At 38.4% G+C, this 25,745-nt stretch overlaps 1 pseudogene; it reads right to left on the bottom strand.

Moving 5' to 3' along the window:
- Positions 1–21,006: 21,006 nt before the first annotated feature.
- Positions 21,007–21,111, bottom strand: LOC120094941 (small nucleolar RNA SNORA17; annotated as a pseudogene).
- Between the last annotated feature and the right edge of the window lie 4,634 nt (positions 21,112–25,745).

The following is a 25,745-nucleotide window of genomic DNA, read 5'->3' as shown; positions in this document are numbered from 1 at the left end:
GTTATTCCCTTTCCCGGTTTCCGGTCAAACATCCCCCTCCCCCTCCCCTTCCTTATGGGTGTTCCCCTCCCAACCCTCCCCCCATTGCCGCCCTCCCCCCATAGACTAGTTCACTGGGAGTTCAGTCTTAGCAGGACCCAGGGCTTCCCCTTCCACTGGTGCTCTTACTAGGATATTCATTGCTACCTATGGGGTCAGAGTCCAGGGTCAGTCCATGTATAGTCTTTAGGTAGTGGCCTAGTCCCTGGAAGCTCTGGTTGCTTGGCATTGTTGTACTTTTGGGGTCTCGAGCCCCTTCAAGCTCTTCCAGTTCTTTCTCTGATTCCTTCAACAGGGGACCTATTCTCAGTTCAGTGGTTTGCTGCTGGCATTCACCTCTGTATTTGCTGTATTCTGGCTGTGTCTCTCAGGAGCGATCTACATCCGGCTCCTGTCGGTCTGCACTTCTTTGCTTCATCCATCTTGTCTAATTGGGTGGCTGTATATGTATGGGCCACATGTGGGGCAGGCTCTGAATGGGTGTTCCTTCAGTCTCTGTTTTAATCTTTGCCTCTCCCTTCCCTGCCAAGGGTATTCTTTTTCCTCATTTAAAGAAGGAGTGAAGCATTCACATTTTGATCATCCGTCTTGAGTTTAGTTTGTCTAGTCTTTAGGTAGTGGCTTAGTCCCTGGAAGCTCTGGTTGCTTGGCATTGTTGTTCATATGGGGTCTCGAGCCCCTTCAAGCTCTTCCAGTTTTTTCTCTGATCACTTCAACGGGGGTCCTATTCTCAGTTCAGTGGTTTGCTGCTGGCATTCCCCTCTGTATTTGCTGTATTCTGGCTGTGTCTCTCAGGAGCGATCTACATCCGGCTCCTGTCAGTATGCACTTCTTTGCTTCATCGGATATCTTGTCTAATTGGATGGCTGTATATGTATGGGCCACATGTGGGACAGGCTCTGAATGGGGGTTCCTTCTGTGCCTGTTTTAATCTTTGCCTCTCTATTCCCTACCAAGGGTATTCTTGTTCCCCTTTTAAAGAAGTAGTGAAGCATTCACATTTTGATCATCCGTCTTGAGTTTCATGTGTTCTAGGCATTTAGGGTAATCCAAGCATTTGGGCTAATAGCCACTTATCAATGAGTGCATACCATATGTGTTTTTCTGTGATTGGGTTACCTCACTCAGGATGATATTTTCCAGTTCCAACCAGTTGCCTACGAATTTCATAAAGTCATTGTTTTTGATAGCTGAGTAATATTCCATTGTGTAGATGTACCACATTTTCTGTATCCATTCCTCTGTTGAAGGGCATCTGGGTTCTTTCCAGCTTCTGGCTATTATAAATAAGGCTGCTATGAACATGGTGGAGCACGTGTCTTTTTTATATGTTGGGGCATCATTTGGGTATATACCCAAGAGAGGTATAGTTGGATCCTCAGGCAGTTCAATGTCCAATTTTCTGAGGAAACTCCAGACTGATTTCCAGAATGGTTGTACCAGTCTGCAATCCCACGAACAATGGAGGAGTGTTCCTCTTTCTCCGCATCCTCGCCAGCATCTGCTGTCACCTGGGTTTTTGATCTTAGCTATTCTCACTGGTGTGAGGTGAAATCTCAGGGTTGTTTTGATTTGCATTTCCCTTATGACTAAAGATGTTGAACATTTCTTTAGGTGTTTCTCAGCCATTCGGCATTCCTCAGCTGTGAATTATTTGTTTAGCTCTGAACCCCATTTTTTGATAGGGTTATTTGTCTCCCTGCGGTCTAACTTGTTGAGTTCTTTGTATATTTTGGATATAAGGCCTCTATCTGTTGTAGGATTGGTAAAGATCTTTTCCGAATCTGTTGGATGCCGTTTTGTCCTAACCACAGTGTCCTTTGCCTTACAGAAGCTTTGCAGTTTTATGAGATCCCATTTGTCGATTCTTGATCTTAGAGCATAAGCCATTGGTGTTTTGTTCAGGAAATTTTTTCCAGTGCCCATATGTTCCAGATGCTTCCCTAGTTTTTCTTCTATTAGTTTGAGTGTATCTCGTTTGATGTGGATGTCCTTGATCCACTTGGACTTAAGCTTTGTACAGGGTGATAAGCATGGATCGATCTGCATTCTTCTACATGTTGACCTCCAGTTGAACCAGCACCATTTGCTGAAAATGCGATCTTTTTTCCATTTGATGGTTTTGTCTCGTTTGTCAAAAATCAGGTGCCCATAGGTGTGTGGGTTCATTTCTGGGTCTTCAATTCTCTTCCATTGGTCTATCTGTCTGTCTCTGTACCAATACCATGCAGTTTTTATCACTATTGCTCTGTAATATTGCTTGAGTTCAGGGATAGTGATTTCCTCCTGAAGTCCTTTTATTTTTGAGAAGAATTTTAGCTATCCTGGGTTTTTTGTTATTCCAGATGAATTTGCAAATTGTTCTGTCTAACTCTTTGAAGAATTGGATAGGTATTTTGATGGGGATTGCATTGAATCTGTAGTTCGCTTTTGGTAAAATGGCCATTTTTACTATATTAATCCTGCCAATCCATGAGCATGGGAGATTTTTCCATCTTCTGAGGTCTTCTTCAATTTCTTTCTTCAGAGTCTTGAAGTTCATATTGTACAGATCTTTTACTTGCTTGCTTAAAGTCACACCGAGGTACTTTATATTGTTTGGGTCTATTATGAAAGGTGTCATTTCCCTAATTTTTTTCTCGGCTTGTTTCTCTTTTGTGTAGAGGAAGGCTACTGATTTATTTGAGTTAATTTTATACCCAGCCACTTTGCTGAAGTTGTTTATCAGCTTTAGTAGTTCTCTGGTGGAACTTTTGGGATCACTTAAATATACTATCATATCATCTGCAAATAGTGATATTTTGACTTCTTCTTTTCTGATCTGTATCCCTTGACCTCCTTTTGTTGTCTGATTGCTCTGACTAGAACTTCAAGAACTATATTGAATAAGTAGGGAGAGAGTTGGCAGCCTTGTCTGGTCCCTGATTTTAGTGGAATTGCTTCAAGTTTCTCTCCATTTAGTTTAATGTTAGCAACTGGTTTTGTATATGGCTTTTACTATGTTTAGGTATGGGCCTTGAATTCCTATTCTTTCCAGGACTTGTATCATGAAGGGGTGTTGAATTTTATCAAATGCTTTCTCAGCATCTAATAAAATGATCATGTGGTTTTGTTCTTTCAGTTTGTTTATATAATGGATCACATTGATGGTTTTCCATATATTAATCCATCCCTGCATGCCTGGGATGAAGCCTACTTGATCATGGTGTATGATTGTTTTGATGTGCTCTTGGATTCGGTTTGCCAGAATTTTATTGAGTATTTTTGCGTCGATATTCATAAGGGAAATTGGTCTGAATTTCTCTTTCTTTGTTGGGTCTTTGTGTGGTTTAGGTATAAGAGTAATTGTGGCTTCATAGAAGGAATTCGGTAGGGCTCCATCTGTTTCAATTTTGTGGAACAGTTTGGATAATATTGGTATGAGGTATCCTATGAAGGTCTGATAGAATTCTGCACTAAACCTGTCTGGACCTGGGCTCTTTTTGGTTGGGAGAACTTTAATGACTGCTTCTATTTCCTTAGGAGTTATGGGGTTGTTTAACTGGTTTATCTGTTCCTGATTTAACTTTGGTACCTGGTATCTGTCTAGGAAATTGTCCATTTTCTGCAGATTTTCAAGTTTTGTTGAATATAGGCTTTTATATTAAGATCTGATGATTCTTTGAATTTCCTCTGAATCTGTAGTTATGTCTCCCTTTTCATTTCTGATTTTGTTAATTTGGACACAGTCTCTGTGTCCTCTCGTTAGTCTGGCTAAGGGTTTATCGATTTTGTTGATTTTCTCAAAGAACCAACTTTTGGTTCTGTTGATTCTTTCTATGGTCCTTTTTCTACTTGGTTGATTTCAGCTCTGAGTTTGATTATTTCCTGCCTTCTTTTCCTCCTGGGTGTATTTGCTTCTTTTTGTTCTAGAGCTTTTAGGTGTGCTGTCAAGCTGCTGACATATGCTCTTTCCTGTTTCTTTCTGCAGGCACTCAGCGCTATGAGTTTTCCTCTTAGCACAGCTTTCATTGTGTCCCATAAGTTTGGGTATGTTGTACCTTCATTTTCATTAAATTCTAAAAAGTTTTTAATTTCTTTCTTTATTTCTTCCTTGACCAGGTTTTCATTGCGTAGAGCATTGTTCAATTTCCACGTATATTTGGGCATTCTTCCCTTATTGTTATTGAAGACCAGTTTTAGGCCGTGGTGGTCCAATAGCACACATGGGATTATTTCTATCTTTCTGTACCTGTTGAGGCCCGTTTTTTGACCAATTATATGTTCAATTTTGGAGAAAGTACCATGAGGAGCTGAGAAGAAGGTATATCCTTTTGCTTTAGGATAGAATGCTCTATAAATATGTGTTAAGTCCATTTGGCTCATGACTTCTCTTAGTCTGTCTACGTCTCTGTTTAATTTCTGTTTCCATGATCTGTCCATTGATGAGAGTGGGATTTTGAAATCTCCTACTATTATTGTGTGAGGTGCAATGTGTGTTTTGAGCTTTAGTAAGGTTTCTTTTATGTATGTAGGTGCCCTTGTATTTGGGGCATAGATATTTAGGATTGAGAGTTCATCTTGGTGGATTTTTCCTTTGATGAATATGAAGTGTCCTTCCTTATCTTTTCTGATGAATTTTAGTTGAAAATTGATTTTATTTGATATTGGAATGGCTACTCCATCTTGCTTCTTCCGACCATTTGCTTGGAAAGTTGTTTTCCAGCCTTTCACTCTGAGGTAGTGTCTGTCTTTGTCTCTGAGGTGTGTTTCCTGTAGGCAGCAGAATGTAGGGTCCTTGTTGCATATCTAGTTTGTTAATCTATGTCTTTTTATTGGAGAGTTGAGGCCATTGATGTTGAGAGATATTAAGGAATAGTGATTATTGCTTCCTGTTATATTCATATTTGGATATGAGGTTATGTTTGTGTGCTTTTCTTCTCTTTGTTTTGTTGCCAAGACGATTAGTTTCTTGCTTCTTCTAGGGTATAGCTTGCCTCCTTATGTTGGGCTTTACCATTTATTATCCTGTGTAGTGCTGGATTTGTAGAAAATATTGTGTAAATTTGGTTTTGTCATGGAATATCTTGGTTTCTCCATCTATGTTTATTGAGAGTTTTGCAGGATACAGTTACATGGGCTGGCATTTTTGTTCTCTTAGGGTCTGTATGATATCTGTCCAAGATCTTCTGGCTTTCATAGTTTCTGGCGAAAAGTCTAGTGTGATTCTGATAGGTCTGCCTTTATATTTTATTTCACCTTTTTCCCTTACTGCTTTTAATATTCTTTCTTTATTTTGTCCGTTTGTTGTTTTGACTATTATGTGACGGGAGGTGTTTCTCTTCTGGTCCAATCTATTTGGAGTTCTGTAGGCTTCTTGTATGCCTATGGGTATCTCTTTTTTTAGGTTAGGGAAGTTTTCTTCTATGATTTTGTTGAAGATATTTACTGTTCCTTTGCGCTGGGAGTCTTCACTCTCTTCTCTACCTATTATCCTTAGGTTTGATCTTCTCATTGAGTCCTGGATTTTCTGTATGTTTTGGACCAGTAGCTTTTTCTGCTTTACATTATCTTTGACAGTTGAGTCAATGATTTCTATGGAATCTTCTGCACCTGAGATTCTCTCTTCCATTTCTTGTATTCTGTTGGTGAAGCTTGTATCTACAGCTCCTTGTCTCTTCTTTTGGTTTTCTATATCCAGGTTTGTTTCCATGTGTTCTCTCTTGACTGCTTCTATTTCCATTTTTAATTACTTCAACTGTTTGATTGTGTTTTCCTGGAATTCTTTCAGGGATATTTGTGACTCCTCTCTATGGGCTTCTACTTGTTTATTTATGTTTTCCTGGAATTCTTTCAGGGAATTTTGTGATTCCTCTCTGTAGGCTTCTACTTGTTTATTAATGTTTTTTCCGTGTTTCTCTAAGGGAGTTCTTCACGTCTTTCTTGAAGTCCTCCAGCATCATGATCAAATATGATTTTGAAACTGGATCTTGCTTTTCTGGTGTGTTTGGATATTCCATGTTTGTGTTGGTGGGAGAATTGGGCTCCGATGATGCCAAGTAGTCTTGGTTTCTGTTGCTTGGGTTCCTGCGCTTGCCTCTCGCTATCAGATTATCTCTAGTGTTACTTTGTTCTGCTATTTCTGACAGTGGCTAGACTGTCCTATAAGCCTGCGTTTCAGGAGTGCTGTAGACCTTTTTTCCTGTTTTCTTTCAGCCAGTTATGGGGACAGAGTGCTCTGCTTTCGGGTGTGTAGTTTTTCCTATCTACAGGTCTTCAGCTGTTCCTGTGGGCCTGTGTCTTAAATTCACCAGGCAGGTCACTTGGAGCAGAAAAGTTGGTCTTACCTGTGGTTCCGAGGGTCATGTTTGCTCGTGGGGTGCTGCCTATGAGCTCTCAGTGGCGGCAGCAACCAGGAAGATCTGCGCCGCCCTTTCCGGGAGCTTCAGTGCACCAGGGTTCCAGATGGCGTTTGTTGTTTTCCTCTGGCGTCAGAGATGTGTGCAAAGTGCAGTCTCTTCTGGTTTCCCAGGTGTGTCTGCCTCTCTGAAGGTTTAGCTCTCCCTCCCATGGGATTTGGGTGCAGAGAACTGTTTATCTGGTTGGTCCTTTCAGATTCTGTCGGTGTCTCAGACGCAGCGGACCTGCTGCTCCTGGGCCCTCCTCTACGCGAACCCAGAGGCCATATACAGTTTCCTCTTGGGCCAGGGATGTGAGCAGGGGCGGGCAATGTTGGTGGTTTCTTCTGCTCTGCAGCCTCAGGAGTGCCCACCTGACCAGGCGGTGAGGTCTCTCTCCCACGGGGTTTGGGAGCAGAGAGCTGCTGTGGGCAGGGATCCATGGGTTTGGGACTCCCGCTAACCATAAATCTCTAATCTTAAACCAACCTAGTCAAGGTATATTTTCATTTGGAAGACTGTCTGAAATCTAGTTACAGGTGTTTGAGAAATTTTGTGTCTGTGTTTCCCAGGGAATGTCATCTGTAATTTTATTTTTAATATTTTTATCTTACATGTTTTTGTGTTAGAAAGATTGTGCTAGCTTCATGGACTAAGTTATCTGTATCAAGCAATCAGTGTGTACACATTGCCTCACCTCTTATAACCTCAGCCTCAGATAACTGTTCATGTTTCCAAAGGTCATTCTCGCTTATAATCTTACGTTTTCTCCAGCCTTTCATTTCTCTTGGCAGCTTGACACTTAATCTGTACATACTGCTAATGAAAAATTAACCTTTTGTACTAAAAATTGTGTTCTTTTAATCACATTTCCATTATGCCCCATTAGCGAGGATCTAACAGTGGACAGTCGTGACCATAGCTGCTTAGCTCTGTGTAATTGTACTAGCTCAGGTTACTTCATTAGGTTCCTATTACTGTAATAAAATACCATAACCAAAAACAATTTCAGGAGGAAAGGAACTATTTTATCTCACAATCACAGGCAACTCGGACACTAAGGGAAGTAATTTCAGGACATCAAGGTAGCAACCAGGCAGCAGGAACTAAAAGAGCATCCATGTAAGAACCCTGCTTACTGGCTTGCTTGCTATGGCTCACAGAACCACATTGCTACACAACTCAGGAACACTTGCCCCGGAATGGCATTATTCGCTATGGCCTGAGCTCTTATATATCAAATATTAATCAAGAAAACTTTCTGGTCTACAGACCAGTTTTGTGGGGACATTTTCTCAGTTGAGTTTCCCTCTCACATCAGTCTAGCTTGTCTCAAATTGACATATAACTAACCAAAACAAACTGTATGAGGCACGTGAACATAATGCTACTCTAAGATCAATGATGTTAACTATGAATCAGAGCATAGATGCATCTACTTCACTCACATATATCATTTTGAGCCCCAACCCCTGTATTAAATGTTTCAGTTTGCAAGTTGTACATGCCATGTACTTGTTCTTGGATGTAGTTTTGATTATCATACCCATTTTTCAGGAGTTTCTTGGTAAGTCTTTAAGTTGACATTTTATGCTACTTCACACTGAGTGTCATAGGAAAATATATATGTATATTTATATATACATACACAAACATATATATTCATTAAGTTTTTTGCAATTTTTTGGATGCTTAAACACAATAATCTGTCACTTTCAATTAACTGCTCTGATAGGAGATAAATATTCTCTTTTCCTGTAGAGACACCCCAAGCACAAAGTAGAAGTTGTCACAAATTAACATAAATCACTTTCAAATCAAATAAGTTTATCGTTTAGAATTGTGAACGTTTTCTTATGCTGCGGAGGAGTTTAATAAAAAAACTGATTACATACATTTTTAAATGGGAGGAAAAACAATCACACATAATTGAACAACACATGTGTCATCCCAATTATTGTCATGATGATAAGCAGAGACATTAAGAGCTATGCCATCTTTCCCACTCTCAAAACTTAATAATTTAGAGAAGATAGTGATTTAAAGCACCAAATGGGGTCTGTCTTCCAATTGATACAAAAAGATTATGTGCTAACCTTATATAGAACAACTTAATAATATCCCTCTCACTACCATGAGCCTGAAACAAAATTCCTATAAAAACAATAGGATTATTAAAGCTGCCATGTGGTTGAGGATTTTTGAGTAAAGTTTCCTTGAGACACAAAAGGACACAGTATCATACCAGCAGAACAAGAATGAGAACAAAAACACATTAACATGAAAGACGAACTCTCAAATAGCACAACCTTAGGCAAAGAACTATAGACAAGCATGGGAAGCTCAGAGCTGGAGGAAGAGTTTTCAGCAAAGACTAGTCCAAGAATTTGGTATTCAACACCAAATGGTCAGCCCTGAAATCATAAAAATATACAAGTATTATTATAAAAGCTGAGCATGCTGTATGTATATGTCATTAAATTTAAATACATAAATATTTATATAACTAAGAGGTGAAGGCTACACCAAATAGGCACAAAGCCAAATTCTCCATGTTCAAAGAGTTGTGTGTTTGTTGTTCTTGCATACATTTTTATGCAAGAACATATTGTGTGTGTGTGTCTGTGTATGTGTTTGTCTATCTGATCTTTTAATTGTTATAATTGATCAAATTGTCCATTTCCTTCAGATTGTCCAGTTTTGTTGAATATAGGTTTATATAGTAGGATCTAATGATTTTTTAATTTGTTCAGATTCAGTTGATATGTCTCACTTTTCATTTTTATTTGTTAATTTGGATTCTCTCACTGTGCTCTCTGTTTAGTATGGCTAAGAGTATATCTAGCTTGCTGATTTTCTCACAGAACCAGCTCCTGGTTTTGTTGATTCTTTGTATAGTTCATTTTGTTTCTAATTGGTTGATTTCAGCCCTGAATTTGATTAGTCCTGCCTTCTACTCCTCTTGGTTGTAGTTCCTTCTTTTTTCTAGAACTTTTAGATGTGCTTTCAAGGAGCTAATGTATGCTTTCTCCTGTTTATTTTTGGAGCCATTCAGAGCTATGAGTTTTCCTCTTAGCACTACTTTCATTGTGTCCCATAAGTTTCGGGATGCAGCAAAGTGCCCAGGTATAGAATTAACTCAAACTAATCAGTAGCCTTCCTCTACTCAAAGGATAAACACACTCAAACTAATAGAAGAAGAAATGGGGGAATAGTCAAGAACACATGGGCAATGGGGAAAATTTCCTGAACAAAACATTAGAGGCATATGTTCTAAGATCAAGAATCAACAAACGGGACCCCATAAAACTGCAAAGCTTTTGTAAAGCAAAAGAAACTGTCATTAGGACAAAACAGCAACCAACAGATTGGGAAAAGTTCTTTACCAATCCTACATCTGATAGAGGGCTAATATACAAAATATACAAAGAACTCAGGAAGTTAGACTCTAGAGAGCCATCATTGGGCTGCTGTAGCCAAGTTGGGATGTGTTTCAGCCAAGATATCCAGGAGATATCTTGGGGCACCATGGTGCTGGACCTAGTGGGATAAAAGACACCAATCTTTTTTTTTATTTTTTATATTTTTACAACAGTAGATGGCGAATCAACGTGATGGACAAGAATACACTAGTAATCCTAAAAGTTGAGAGAAAGTTTTTATTTTCTAAGTAAGAGGAGGCAAGCTCCATGTTAAGTCATGTGAGAGCTCAAGTGGGGAATTTAACAAGGACACAGTGAAGTAGCCTGGGCTGGTAGGCTGTAGGTCCCCTGTTGTGTGACAAGAAATGGCAGCTCAGAGAGTTCGAGATTAAAAGCTACTTTTTAAAGAAAGTTGTGTAGAAAGTCTTTCAAGATACTCATATTCTTTTGAATGTGGGCTCCGCAGGAATTTTGGGTTGGAATCCTAGTTAGACAAGCTACTTCTTAATTACAGGTATTATTAAAAGGTGATTAAGTTTGTTTTTAGAAAGAAGAAGGTAAAGAGATAACCTGAATCAGGTGGGGATTTTCATCCACGGTTCAGAAATTAGATAGGGAAAAATTAGTCCCTAACTCCAAGTAGAGAGATGAGATGAATGTCTGCAACACCAGGCAGAGTGAATGCAGACATATATTTTAGAAGTTATTAAGGTTAAAGAAAAATCTGTGGCTCCGGGTAGAGAGCTTAACAGATGGATATATTTTGTGCTATAGTCCTGAGTTTTACGTTGCTTATTGGTTTTAGGTAGAAGGTGTTTAACTTTGTTTTAAGGAGGGTAAAGATATTACCCGAATCATGTGGGGATTTTTATCTATGGTTTGGAACTTAGGTAGGGAAAAATTGGTCACTAACTCCAAGTAGAGAGTTGTGATAAATGTCTGTAACACCAGGGAGAGTGGATGCAGACATATATTATAGAAGTTATTAAGGTTAAATAAAACCCTGTGGCTCTGGGTAGAGAGCTTAACAGATTGAGATATTTTGGGGAAAAGTCCTGGTTTGATATGTTGCTTATTGATATTGGAATTGATAGAAGGTATTTGGTTTGTTTTATGATTTACCCTGCTAAAGGCCATATGGCTCAATGACAGCTAGCAAGGGTTTGTGGTTACTTTTGATATTTACAACAGGAAGCTCAGATTCTCTTAACATGGGCTCCACGGGAATTTTGGGTTCATTTCCTGGTATCACAAAAGTACAAAAGCCTATGAGGCTCATTGTTTAGCTTACTTCCTTTTTAAAAAATTGTTTAATCTTCATAATGGGTGTGACTTTGAGTCTTATGGTTATATTATTACTCTGGGGAAAAGTGCAAGATACAAGCTTTTCTGGTTACAGACTAAGGAACACAGTATTTTGGGAGAAAGATTTTGTCTTTGTGTTTTTAAAAAGTGTGATTAGGTGCTGGAAACCTCACAGCATCATACTGATAAGATTTGATAGAGGTAGAGTGCCTGAAAAATTGATTCAAGAGACTCAAATAAGATATCTTGATTCTAAACTTTTGTCTTGAGAGTTATATTTTGCAGAATGTGCCTACTTGGATTCCTGGTCTCAAGGACTTTCAGCTGGGTCCAGTCAGGACACATGGGCTACAGCATTTGCTTTATTCTTCCTACCGCCTTACCTCCAAGGATATCTCAATGTCCATATACAGCTTGAAGAAGTTATGGAGGAGTTGTTGCCCCAATTCCCTAGACTTTTGGGGGGGGGCTGGAAGTGGTTATTCTAAAGTTGTTTGTATGAGGAATTTAAAATTGGTTGTAATTTAACAGGGAGGAATTAGCTAGATTGAGTTGTACAGTCATAATGTCATTTGGTAACTGAGCTAAAATCATATCTTTACTTTGATATAGAATTTATTTGTTAAGAGTTTAAAAGTACAAGATTTAGAGCCAGTCCTTCTAATGATGTCATTACAAATTTCTGAATTGATTACACCTGTGAGTTAAGGGCCAACTAGCAAATTCATGGCTCTGATTTTGTGAGAGTACTTTCAAGACAATGTTAAGATATAAAGACAACAGTACAGATTGTCTTATATAAGTATATGGTTTTCAAAAACGTCAGAAATCCACAAAATTTGAGATTTAAAGTTATTGATCTTTTGTTGAGACATATCTGCTCCTGACAGTTCCCCTTTGGCGGACTTAATGAAGAATGTGAACATCTCTACCTCCAGGTGAGGTAATACTTTGTGACTAGGCAGCCACTACACAAAACTGCCTGTTTCATCTGCAGACTAATACTGGCCAGTAAAGGACAAATTATGCAGAATAGTTGACTGATAAACTCTGCCAAGACAGGTTGATCTGCCCTTCAAAATCTGCATTTCAAGAGTCTGTCAGTTGATTTTGGGCCAGAAGGCTGAAGACTTGCACTCACATGCTGCTAACGGGACTGTACTAGTGGAGATTTGTCTCTACAACCTCGCAGATGTAAAAGCCATGTTAGGCTTCCTATGTTTATAGATATTTGGTCATTCTCAGATTTCTGACGGGGTTGAAGACTGATTATAGTTTAATAGCCTAAAAGGCTGTTTAACTCTGGAAATACATATTTTGTTAGTTAGGTATCAGATAGTATACAAGCTAGCTAAGATATTATATAGATTTTAAGCCTTTCTTAAGCTGGAATGGATAACTAAATGTTCTGTTTAACTGATATAGTATTGGACTGGGTGTTAGATGTATCTTATGCTTTTAATTACAAAATGATAATAGTTGTGCTCAGGTTATATTTGAGAGAAACGATTTTTTTTAAATTAGACAAAAAGGGTGAGATGTGGGATAATGTCACAGGTGAGGTAGGTACAAGATAGAAGGAGGCCTGTCATTGGATGAGAATGAAGGATGGGCGGGAGAAAATTTTGAAGGAAGAGGAGGAGACAGGAACAAAGAGAGGAGGAGAGAAGCAGTGAGAGATCAATGGAGGCTGACATAAAGATCTCGCTCTGCATATTTACAGGTTGTTATCAATGTTCTTAAGGGATGGATGGTACCAGGCTTTGTATGTTTAAGTGGGCAATTATATCTTATCAATTGGATCTAAAAATAATGTGGTTCAGAGCTAAACAAAATATTCTCAGCTGAGGATTATCAAATGGCCATAAAACACCTAAAGAAATGTTCAATATCCTTAGTCATCTGGGAAATGCAAATCAAAACAACCCTGAGATTTCAACTCACACCAGTCAGAATGGCTAAGATCAAAAACTAAGGTGACAGCAGATGCGGGAGAGGATGTGGGGAAAGAGGAACACTCCTCCATTGTTGGTGGTATTACAAACTGGTAAAACTGCTCTGGAAATCAGTCTGGAGGTTCCTCAGAAAATTGGACATTCTATTATTTGAGGATCCAGCTATACCTCTCTTAAGCATATACCCAAAAGAGGCTCCAACATAAAACAAAGACACATGTTTCACTATGTTCCTAGCATCCTTATTTATAATAGCAAGAAACTGGGAAGAACCCAGATGCCCTTCAACAGAGGAATGGATTAAAAAACTGTGGTATATCTATACAATGGAGTACTACTAGCTATCAAAAGCAATGACTTCATGAAATTCATAGGTAAATGGAATGAACTAGAAAATGTCATCCTGAGTGAGGGCACTCAGTCACAGAAAAACACACTTGGTATGCACTCATTGATAAATGGATATTAGCCAAAAAGCCCGAATTACCCAAGATGCAATTCACTATCATAGGAAGCTCAAGAGAAGGATGACCAAAATGTAGATGCTCCCACTCCTTCTTAAAAGGGGGAAAAAGGAGGGGATATGGAAGCAGAGTTTAGAGCAGCGACTCAAGGATCGTGGGTCAGAGCCTGACCCAGATGTGGCCCATGTATATACAACCACCAACACCAGACATGATTGATGAAGCTAGAAAATGCATGCTGAAAGGGACTGGATATAGATCTCTCCTGAGAAACATATCCAGAGCATGGCTAACACAGAGGTCAATGCTAGCAGCCAACCACCCAATTGAGAATAGGACCCCCTTGGGGAGAATTAGAGTAAGGATTGAAAGAGTTGAAGGAGCTTGCAACCCCATAAAAACAACAATGACAACCAACCAGAGTTTCCAGGGAAGAAACCACAACCGAAAGGCTATACGTGGACTGACCCAGGACTCCACTTGGATATGTAGCAGAGACTAGCTACCAGGGGAAGGAGAAGCCCTTGGTCCTGCCAATATTGGACCTCCAGTGCAGGGGAATATGGGAGGGGTCAATAAGGGGGATGAATAGGGGGAATACCAGTATGGAGGAGGGGGAGGGGAGGGAATGGGAGTTTATGGACAGGAAACTGGGAAGGTGAATAACGTTTAAATATAAAGAAATATATCTAATAAAAAGATTTAAAAATAAAGAATTGACAAATGGGACCTCATAAAACTGCAAAGCTTCTGTAAGGCAAAAGACACTGTCATTAGGGCAAAATAGCAACCAGCAGAGTGGGAAAAGATCTTTACCAATCCTACATTTAATAGAGAGCTAATATCGAAAAAATAGAAAGAACTCAAGAAGTTAGACTCCAGAGAGCCAAATAACCCTATAAGGAAATGGGGTACACAGCTAAATAAAAAGTTCTCAGCTGAGGAATATCGAATGACCGAGAAGCACCTAATGAAATGTTCAACATCCTTAGTCATCAGGGAAATGCAAATCAAAACAACCCTGAGATTCCATGTCATACCAATCAGAATGGCTAAGATTAAAAACTCAGGTGAAAAGAGATGCTGATGAGGATATGGAGAATGAGGAACACTCCTCCATTGTTGGTGAGTTTTCAAACTGGTACAAGCACTCTGAAAATCAATCTGGGTGTTCTTCAAAAAATTTGACATTGTACTACCTGAGGACCCAGCTATACCTCTCCTAGGCATATACCAGAATGGTGCTCTAACATACAACTAGGACACATGGTCCATTATGTTCCTAGCAGCCTTATTTATAATGGTTTGAAGCTGGAAAGAACCCAGATGCCCTTCAACAGAGGAATGGATACAGAAAATGTGGTACATCTACACAATGGAATATTACTCAGCTATCAAAAACAATGACTTCATGGAATTCATAGGCCAATGGATAAAACTAGAAAACATCATTCTCAGTGAGGTAACTCTCTCTCTCTATCTCTCTCTCTCTCTCTCTCTCTCTCTCTCTCTCTCTCTCTCTCTCTCAGAAGCATGGATGCACATGGTATGCACTCACTGATAAGCGGATATTAATCCCAAAACTGGAATTACCCAAGATAAAATCCACAGACCACATGAAGCTCAATAAGATGGACACCCAAAGTGTGGATGTTTCAGTCCTTCTTAAAACAGGGAACAATAATATTCATAGGAGTGGATATGAAGAACAAGTTTAGAGCAGAGACTGAGGGAATGGTCATTCAGAATCTGCCCCACCTGGGTATACAGCCCACTTATATATAACCACTAAAACTAGATAATGAAGCCAAGAAATACATGCCAAGAGGAGCCTGATATAGTTGTATCCTGAGAGGCTCAGCCAGATTATGTCCAATACAGAGACAAATGCTAGCAGCAAATCATTGAACTATGAACAGGGTTCCTGTTGGAGGAATTAGAGAAAGTGTTGAAAAAGCCGAACGGACTTACAATCCCATAAGAACAACAATACCTACCAACCAGAAATCCGAGGCACTAAACCACTACCCAAATGATACACAGGTACAGACTCATGGATCCAGCTTCATACGTAGTAGAAGATGGCCTTGTTGGGCACCGATGGGAGTAGAAGCCCTTGGTCCTGGGAAGGATTGACTCCTCATTGCAGGGAATATCAGGGGGTTCTTGGAGAGGGGAACACCCTCATAGAAAAAGGGGAGGAGAATAGGATAGGAGGTTTATTGCTGGGAAACTAGGAAAGAGAATAATATTTGAAATGTAAATAAAAACATATCCAATAAAAAAGATAAATTATCAATTTAGCTGGTTTTTCCTAATAGCATTCTGGTATTGTGTTTTACTAGAGCTCTATAGTACAAATAGCAATCATATGTGGTGATATATCCTGCAGTTTGATTCTTTAGAATTGTCTTAACTTTCCTAGAGTTTTTTTTTTTTTTGTTCTCCATACAAAGTTGACAATTGGGCTTTCATAACCTCTAAAGAAAGAAATGTATTAGAGTTTTGAAGGGGATTTCATTGAATCTGTGGATTGCTTTCAGTATGATGCCTACTTTTCCTCTATTAATCCTACTAATCAGTGACCATGGGAAATCTTTCTGAATTCAATATCTTTCTTAAAACACATGAAATTTTTGTCATTCAAGTCTTTCACGTGTTTGGTTAGAGTTATCCCAAGATATTTATATTGTGAAAGATGTTGTTTCCTTGATTTATTCTCAGTCAGTTTTTCATATTTATAAAGGATAAGCCCTGACTTTGCTAGTTATTTTTTGTATACAGATAGCTTGCTGAAAGTGTTTATCATCTATAGGAGTTCCTTGGTGTAATATTTATGGTCATTTATGTAGACTATATTATCTGTAAACAATGACAGTTGAACTTTTTCCTTTCCAATTTGTACCTCCCTGATCTCTTTCAGTTGCTTCATTGCTCTAGATAAGGTTTCAAGAATTATTTACAATAGCTATGGAGACAGTGAACAATCTCTTTGTGTTTGTGATTTTAGTGGAATTGTTTTGAATTTCTCTCCATTTAATATTTTGACAATAGTCTTCCTTCTTCTTCAGCTTCACATGTTCTGTGTGTTATATCATGGGTATTCTGAGCATTTTTCCTAATATCCACTTATCAGTGAGTACTTACCATGTGTGCTCACTTGTGACTGGGTTACCTCACTCAGGATGGTATTTTCTAGTTCCATCCATTTGCCTTGTGAATTTCATGAAGTCATTGTTTTTAATAGCTGAGAAGTACTCCATTGTGTAAATGTCCCACATTATCTGTATCCATTCCTCTGTTGAGGGACATCTAGTTTGTTTCTAACTTCTAACAATTACAAATAAGGCTGATATGAATATGGTGGAGCATGTGTCCTTGTTTGTTGTATGTTGGAGTATGTTTTGTGTAAATGCCCAGGAGTGGTATATCTGGGTCCTTAGGTAAGTACTATATCCAGTTACTACTATGTTAGGAAAAAAGTTCTGAATGCCCACAATACAACTCACAGACCATATTAAGCTCAAAATGAAGGAACACCAATGTGTGTATCCTTCAGTTATACTTAGAAGGGAAAACAAAATAATCAAGGAAGGTAGAGAAAGGAAGGACCTGGGAGGGAGAAAGAGTGTTAAGTAAAAAGGGTGTCATGATCAGATGTGGGACAGGACAGGGGAGAAGTTCAGGGAGTCAAAAAATTGAACAGAGTTGTGTAGAAGTGGAGGGTGAAGAACTGAGGGAAGACACTAGAAAGTCCCAGATACAAGGAAAATAAGAGGCTCCGAGGACCCAACATGGATGAAATTAGCAGAAATAACCAACAAAGGGGGGAGAAAACCTGTAGAGACCATATCCAACAGTTAGGCACGGCCCCTGGTTGAAGGATAAGTCCACACACCCATCTCAAAAATATTAACCCAAAATTGGTCTTGTCTAAAGGAAATATGAGGACAAAGTGTAGAGCAGACACTGAAGGATTGGCCATTCAGAGACTGTCCCACTTAGGGATCCATCCCTTCTGCAGACCCCAAACACAAAAATATTGCTGATGACAAGAAGTGCTTGCTGATAGGAGCCTGAGAGTCTCTGCCAGTGCATGACTGATACAGATGTAGATGATAGCAATCAATCATCAGACTGAGTACAGTGATCCCAAAGAGGGACTTAGGATAAGGACTGAAGGAGCTGAAGGGATTTGCAACCCCATAGGAAGAACAACAGTATCAACCAACCAGATCCCTCACAGCTCCCAGGTACTAAACCATCAACCAAAGAGTACACATGGACGGACCCATGTCTCCAGCTGCATATATAGATGAAGATTGCGTTATCTGGCATCAATGGGAGGGGAGACCCTTTGTCCTGTGGAGGATTGATGCCCCAGCTTAGGGGAATGTTAGGGAGATCAGGCAGGAGTGGGTGGGTGGGTAGGGAAGCAACTTCATAGAAGCCAGGGGAGGAGGGATGGGATAGCTAGTTTGTGGAGGGGGAAATGGGAGATAACATTTGAAATGTAAATAAATAGTATAACCAATCAAAAATAAAAAAGAAATAAAGAAAAAAGAGACTTCCTATATTTACCCGTTTTTATGCTTAGGTAGGTCCCTTGTATCCCTATTCTCTCCAGGAATTTTATCCTGAAGGGCAGTTGGGTAATGACAAAGGACATTCTGCATCTAATTAGATGATCATGGTGTCTTTTATTTCTTTCAGTTTGTTTAAACAGTGGGTTAAATTAATGATATTTTTGTATTAAACTATTACTATATCTCTAGGAGGAAAACTTCTTGATCATGGCTTGATCATAGTGGATAATCTTTTGATGTGTTCTTGGATTGTATTTGCAAGTAATTTACTGAGTTTTTTTGCATCTATGTACATAAGAGAAACTTGTCAGTAATTCTTTTTGTTCATTGAATTTTTATGTGGTTTGAGTATCAGATGAACTCTGGTCTCATAAAATGTATTGGACAATGTCTCTTCTGTTTTTATTGTATAGACTAATAAGAGAAATATTGGCCTTAGTTCATTTTTAATATCTGTTAGAATTTTGCACTAAAACTCTCTGGCTCTGGTTTCTTTTAATTTGGTTCCCTTTCAATGGCTGCTTTTATTTTTATTGTCTTATTTACTATAGGTCAATTTATTGATGTACTTAAATTTTTTATCTAGTCTTGATTTAATTTTGATAGGAAGTATCCAACAAGAAAATTGTCCATTTTTTTAAGTTTTCCCTTTTCATGGGATACGAGTTTTTAAAATATGTTCATGATCCCCGGATTTCCTTAGTGTCTGTTGTCTGTCTTTTTGTTTCTGATTGTTTTTAATTTGTATATTTTTGTTCTGCTTTATAGTTAGTTTGGATAAGGATTTTTCAATCATGTTGATTTTCTCAGATGACCAACACTTTGTTACATTGTTTCTCTGTATTAATCTCTATGTTATTGATTTCAGATCTCATTTTGATTGTTTGTTGCTGTCTGTTTCCCCTGGGTGTGCTTACTTCTTTTCATTTCAGAGTGTTCAGGTATACCGCTAAGTTGCTAGTCTTTCTAATATTTGTACCTAGGCACTTACTGCTGTGAATTAGGCCCCCTCTCAGCTCCGTTTTCAAGTTTGTGCATGTTTTGTATTAATCTTCATTGATTTTTTTAATATCCTTGTTTCTGCCTCGATCCATTTTTCACCCAGTAGAGAGTTGTTCAGTTTTTACATGAAAGTTTCGAACTTTCCTTTGTCTCTGTTGTTGATGGTGTCTAGCTTTAATCCACGGTGGTTTGAGAGGATGCAGCATTGTTATTTCAATGTTATTGCATCTGTTGAGGCTTGCTTTATGACTGAGTATGTGGTCAACTTTAGAGAGAGTTCTAGGAGATTTAGAGAAGTTACATTCTTTTGTGTTTGGGTAAAATGTGCCACAAATAGTTTTTATTTCCATAGTCTTTATAGCATCTGTTTAGCTCCAGTGTTCCTCCATTTAGTTTTGTTTGAATGACTTGTCCTCAGTTGATGAGAATGGGGTGTTGAAGTCACTTAGTGTGAGTGTATGAGGTTCAATATGTGATTTTAGCTTTGGTACTATTTCTTGTATAAACACGATTGTCCTTCTTTTTGGAGATGATAAGATTTGAAGTGGTATTTTGGAGAATATTTTCTTTCTTTGATGAGCATCTAGTGGCTTTCTCTATCTCTTCTGATTAATTCTGGTTTGAAGTATATTTTGTTAGATATTTAAAAAAAGCTACCCTACTCTTTAAATGTATTTTCCTTTAATATAGTTTTCCAACTCTTTATCTTGAGCAATCTCTGTTCTTGATGTTGAAGTATGATTCTTAGATGCAGCAGAAGAGAGAATTCAGTTTTCATATCCATTATTTTAGGCTATATCTTTTATTTGGTAAACTGAGACCAATGAAATTGAGAAGAATTAATGATCAATGATTGTTGATACCTGATATTTTGCTGTTCTTGGTGTTGTTGGTGGTATGTATAAGTGTGAGAACAAATGTGTGAGTGTGTGTGCTTCCCTTCATTTGATTTTGATCATTGAAGATTATTTATTGCTTGGATTTTATAGGTATAGTTAATCTCCTTAGGTTGAAGTTTTCTTCTAGCACCTTATATAGGCTTGCATTTATAAATAGATACTGTTCAAATTTGTTTTTTCACGAAATATCTTCTTTTTTCTATCTATGGTGCTGGAAACTTTAGTTGGGTATAATAGTCTGGGCTGGCATCTGTGGTCTCTTAGAGCCTTCAGCACACCTGGCCAGGCCTTTCTGGCTTTAGAGACTCCATTAAGAAGTCAGATCTATTTCTAGTGAGTCTGCCTACATATGGTACTTTGTCTTTTTCCCTTGTAGCCTTTAAATTTTTTTAAAAAATTTAATTGAATAGTTTATATATTTACATTTCTTTTTTAATTATAATTTTTAATTTTTATTGGATATTTTATGCCATTATCTTTCAAATGTAGTACCATTTCCCCCTTCACCCATCCCCCTTCCCCCTCCCCTTACTTCTCTAAAGATGGTCCCACTCCCACCCACCCACTCCCAACTCAACACCCTGGCATTACTCTTCACTGGAGAAAAGAACCTTCATAGGACTAAGGGCTTCTCCTGCTTTTGATGTCAGACAATGCCATCCTCTGCTACATATGCAGCTGGAGCCATGGGTCCCTCCATATCGTTGGTAGTTTAGTCCCTGGAACTCTGTGGGGTCTGTTTGGTTGATACTGTTGTTCTTCATATGGGGATGCAAACCCCTTGCTCCCTCAGTCTTTTCTCTAACTCCTCAATTGGGGTTCCGACGCTCAGTCTGATGGTTAGCCGCAAGCTACCTCATCTGTACAAGTGTTCTCTAGCTTTCTCCCTCACTGGGAGCCAATTTTAGACTGTCTGGCACTGGAATTATAGTCATATCAGGCTCGCCTTTCTCAGAGAATGATAGGCTGCTAGTCATTTAGAAATTCATAAGTCAGAACCTTGAGTGTAGACATAGTATTTCTCCTCTCTGCCACATAATATTCCTGGATTTCTTTAAGAGATTTACTCCTTTCCTATTTAGAACCCCCATCATTTTCATATTGTTTTCAGGGTCTTTCCTTTATGCTTCTATGTTAGAATATTTGTGTTGTGCTGTGGTAGGATATCTGGGCTGTAGTAAAGGCATATTCCATAGATGTTATTGATTGTACTTTTATGCTGGTGTCTAGGCATCTGGAGTTGGGATTACTTTTTGTCCATGTGCTAATTTCTGGATTTGATTTGTCTTTGTTGGGTGGGTGTTACGTTCCTTGGTTTTGGTTTCCTTTGTGGATTTTTGGAAAGTGTGCTGACTGTGTGTTTCCTGTTTTCCTGGACTGCTCAGCTGGGATGTTCATAGGAAATGCCTGCTGGTATTGAAAGCATGAATGCTAAGATGAGTTGGGGAAAGGTAAGCAAGAGATGTAGGCCCTTGAAATCAGAGAAAAAAACAAAGACCATAGCTTGTTTCCTGCTACAGAGCTTGAATGGGACTGCTGGGATTGGATTTTAGGAGCAGTAGGTGTGTGTCCATCTTCAACTTCCTTGTTGTTCTGGGAGGAGCAGGCTTTACCAGTTGTGGGAGGGAGGTTAGAAGTGGAAGACTTGTGGGTTCCCCTGGAGAAGCTATTAGAGGAGGTAGTGAAGACCCCCATGGGTGTTCTGTACCAGAGCTGAAGATGAGAATAGGGGATGTTATCTCAGGAAACAGAAATAAGTATACTTATATAATTTAAATAACCATATACTTGTCTAAAAATGACTCCATGTACATGGAAATATTTCTTAAAACTGTGTACTTACATATTTAACATGGAGTAACTATTTTGAAGTTAGCAGAAATGAGGCTTAATTTTCCCATTTTATATACATATGATATATGTTTGTATGAATATGTATAAGTGCCTGCACATGCCACATGTATGTGTAATACAGATATTTGAAAAGGTTTGCAAAATAATGTGAATGCTGTAAAGTATAGCATCATTTTAATTTATACTTTAGTGAATTTCTTCATTATATAGGAATATATTCATACAGGAAAAGAGTACATATTGAGAAGGAAGTGCTTCCCAGATTAGTGACTGAAGCTACTTTCCTATTGTCTGGTTTCCTGACATTTACTTTAAGAAATCTTAGATAGCACATATGTCCATGTTCAAGGAAAATGTGTTGTATTGTTATCTGCATAATGAGCATCTTTTATCAATATTCAGTAGCTAGAGTCTGAGAAGTGTCATGGAGCTCCTGACTCATTTCCCTCTGGTAGGAAGCCTTTGTCTAATTAGTCACACACAGTCAACACATACCCCATTTGTACTGGGTAAAGCAGAGTCACAGGAGCCAAGACCATGACTAGAAAAAAGCACACACTCCTGCCACTGCTTATAAGATCATGCTGAGCTTTCCTTTTTAGAAGTGTCAAGACAGTGTGGGTTTGAGCTACTATGACTACATAGAGAATTTTAGAGATGCCGACTGCATGCCTCACAGTGATAAGTAATTAAACTTTATTTTCCTATTCGGTGTGAAATTGCATAAAATACCATACAGTAAGAGTGAAACACTGCCTCATAAAAGCATACTGGAGTTTCATCACAGCAATTTCTCTGACCATTTTGTAACGACTAACAGTAGTTACATACACTGAAGGCTTTTGAGGCTCTAGCTTGAATCTGATGTCAATTACTTCCCAGCTGATTGACTTTAGGGAATATATATGTTTTTACTCACTCCCTAGTTAAGGAATACTTGAGGTTCTGAGAAACCCACAAATGTTACCACTGTCAGACCTGTCCAACCCGAGATACATTCTGAGACTCAGAAGCTCAAAACCCTGGTTTCTCAATCCAATTTTTCTTTTTAACTTTATTTGTAGACTTTATTTATTGACATAAATGGGAGGTGAGACCCTTGGTTCTGAGGCTTGATGCCTCAGCATAGGGGGATGCTAGAAGGGTGTGGTGGGAGTGGGTGAGTGGATATAGGAGCACTCTCGAAAAGGTTTAGGAGATGAGTAAAGGGGGACTAGGATGTCGTGTCTGTGGAAGAGTAACCATTAAGGGGGATATCATTTGAAATGTAAATAAGTAAAATGAATAACAATAATAATAATAATAATAATAATAATAATAAAACACAGAAACAAAAACATGACCTTATGTATCTCAGGCTGGATTGAAACTCATGTCCCTCACATCTCAGCTCCCAGAATGTGAGGATTGCAACAATGCCCCAAACATATCCAGTTTTCTCATCCATAATGTGCACTACTTTAAATATCTGTGGCTTCTAAGGTAAGTGTATTTTGATACGACCAAACCTTTCATATGTGAGCCCTCCTAATTTATTTCTGAGCTACCACTATTTTATTAATGTGTATTTCTGTCTCTTTGTAAATCACATTCTGTTCAATTATTGTGGATGTGTTATATCTTTGAAAGTCAGCAAATTCGCTCTTTCCAAGTTTTTATTCTTTCAATGGTACTACATGACAAATGGGATAGAAAAGAATATGTGAATCAATCACAGGTATAAACAATTAACATACATGTCTATGAACACCAAGAATATGTGATAAAATGAATAGTGTCCTCAATAAATGATAGTAGAAACACTGGATGTTCACATGCAAAAGTGAAATTGGACTCATCTCAAAAAATAACTAAAATCAATGAAAACATAGGACTTCAGGCTTTGATTCAGCAATAAGGAATATGTGGAAAGATTAATGATTTCATTCTGCACAAATATATCATGACTATGAAACCAAAGTGAGAGCAACAAAAGAATAACTAACAAGTCAGAGGGAATCAGACCGAAGTTTCTCAGGGCTGGACAGATAGCTAGTAATTAAGAGTGCCCTCTGCTCTGCCAGAGGATCTAAGTTCACATTTACCATCTTTATCAGGCAGCTCCTAAGCATCTGTAACTCCAGCCCCAGGGAATCTGGCCTTGTCTGCATTCAATGGGCATCTGCACACAAGTACACACACCTATACACAGATAAAAAGACCCACCATAAACGTAGCTCTTTTTAAGAAATTTTCTTTTTCATCATAAGTCTTGGGCATACAAAAGGGAGCAAGCGGCAGAATGAAAAGATAACCTTGAAATGGGAAAATATTGACAAAGCTTTTGCCTGATGACACAATGAATAATCTTCAAAATACACTGTTCTACAATTCATTATATAATGTCTTCTAATAAGTCAATTTAAAAATGGGCAGAGAATCCAGAAGAGGGCATAGGGTGGGCATGGAGCCTCACCCTCGCTGAGGAGCTGTTGACATTTGAGTGCTGCCTAGTGAAAGTAAAGGAGGTTCTCTTCAGTGGTATAGTACCTAGTAGCAACCATACTTCAGGGCAGACCTTATACCCAAGAGTAGGCAAATAACACAAACTGTATTTGATGGTGGAGGGTGAGATCAAGTTAGATGGTTAGGGAAGCCAGGAAAGATATGGGAATAGCTGGAGGGAAGAATGAAAATGATCAAAAGACATTGTACGAAACTCTCAAATAATTTATAAAAACATTTTTGGATGTCACAGATAGTAAATGATATCTGGAATTGGAAATAGTTTTTAAAAGGCAATGGCCCTAACTTTTCACTTTAAATCAAGCATTGTTTGGTAGAAAATTACATGAATATGTAACAATTCTGAACAATACTCAAATGTCTTTTATTGAATTGGCAAAATAAAGGGGTTTAAAGTTGTAAAAAAAAGGGCTGAGAATTTGAATAAGTATTTCTTCAAATTCTTACTAATCAGCAAGTGCTCAACATCACTAGTCATCAGGATAGTTCAAGTGGAACACCTTATATCAGCTAGCTTGGTCTTTAGGAAAATAAAAGTTGTGTAAGGATGAAGGGACATTAGAATCCTGCATATTATGGTTGCGGATCCCAATCATTGCTAAGATGGGAAAAGAGCTAATTCAGTAGATAGATAAATATATCATTTAGAATTTTAAAAGAAGGAAAGTCTGTAATAAGCATCAACATGCATGAAAAAGACAGTGCACTAAGTGAAATATACCAATCACAGGAAGCCAAGCACTATATAATGCCACTTACACACACACACACACACACACACACACACACACACACACACACACACGGCAAATGAAATTATATAATTGTAGCACAGAAATTGTACAGCCATCTAAATGAAAATGGTTGTTATCTAACATGACTAAAAAGGCACATTTATTAGAAAAAGTTCCTGTTCAAATCTTATATCCTGTAATCATAGGATATACAGCAGATTCAAGGACCCACAGGGAAATATGAAGCCTTGTTGAGAGAGGTGTAAGAATTGAATTTAGCCAACTAGATAATGTGAGTATACCAAAAGCTTAGTGAACTAAATTTTGCACAAGGGTTACAAACTTTCTGCAACATAAGAACTAGAAAGTTAAAAATGTACAACTGGAAATCTCTCCCATCCTTAAAATTTGCAGAGCTGATTTGCAGGAGGACATCTGGGAGCCAGTACCAAGGCTTCCTGTCTGCTTCTTGGGAACAGGCACGATCCTGGTATTTGGGCAGGAGCATCTGTGTTTCTTCTTAAAGGTTGCCTACCAAATCTTAAAAGAGAGCTTTCAGATGTCAAGTCTGGTGTCGGTAGATAAATGAGACAAGAAGGTGAA

Source organism: Rattus norvegicus, chromosome 9 (assembly GCF_036323735.1).
Source record: "Rattus norvegicus strain BN/NHsdMcwi chromosome 9, GRCr8, whole genome shotgun sequence".
Classification (NCBI taxonomy): domain Eukaryota; kingdom Metazoa; phylum Chordata; class Mammalia; order Rodentia; family Muridae; genus Rattus; species Rattus norvegicus.
Note: the sequence above shows the minus strand (reverse complement) of the source record. Positions and strands in the feature narration are given on the sequence as shown.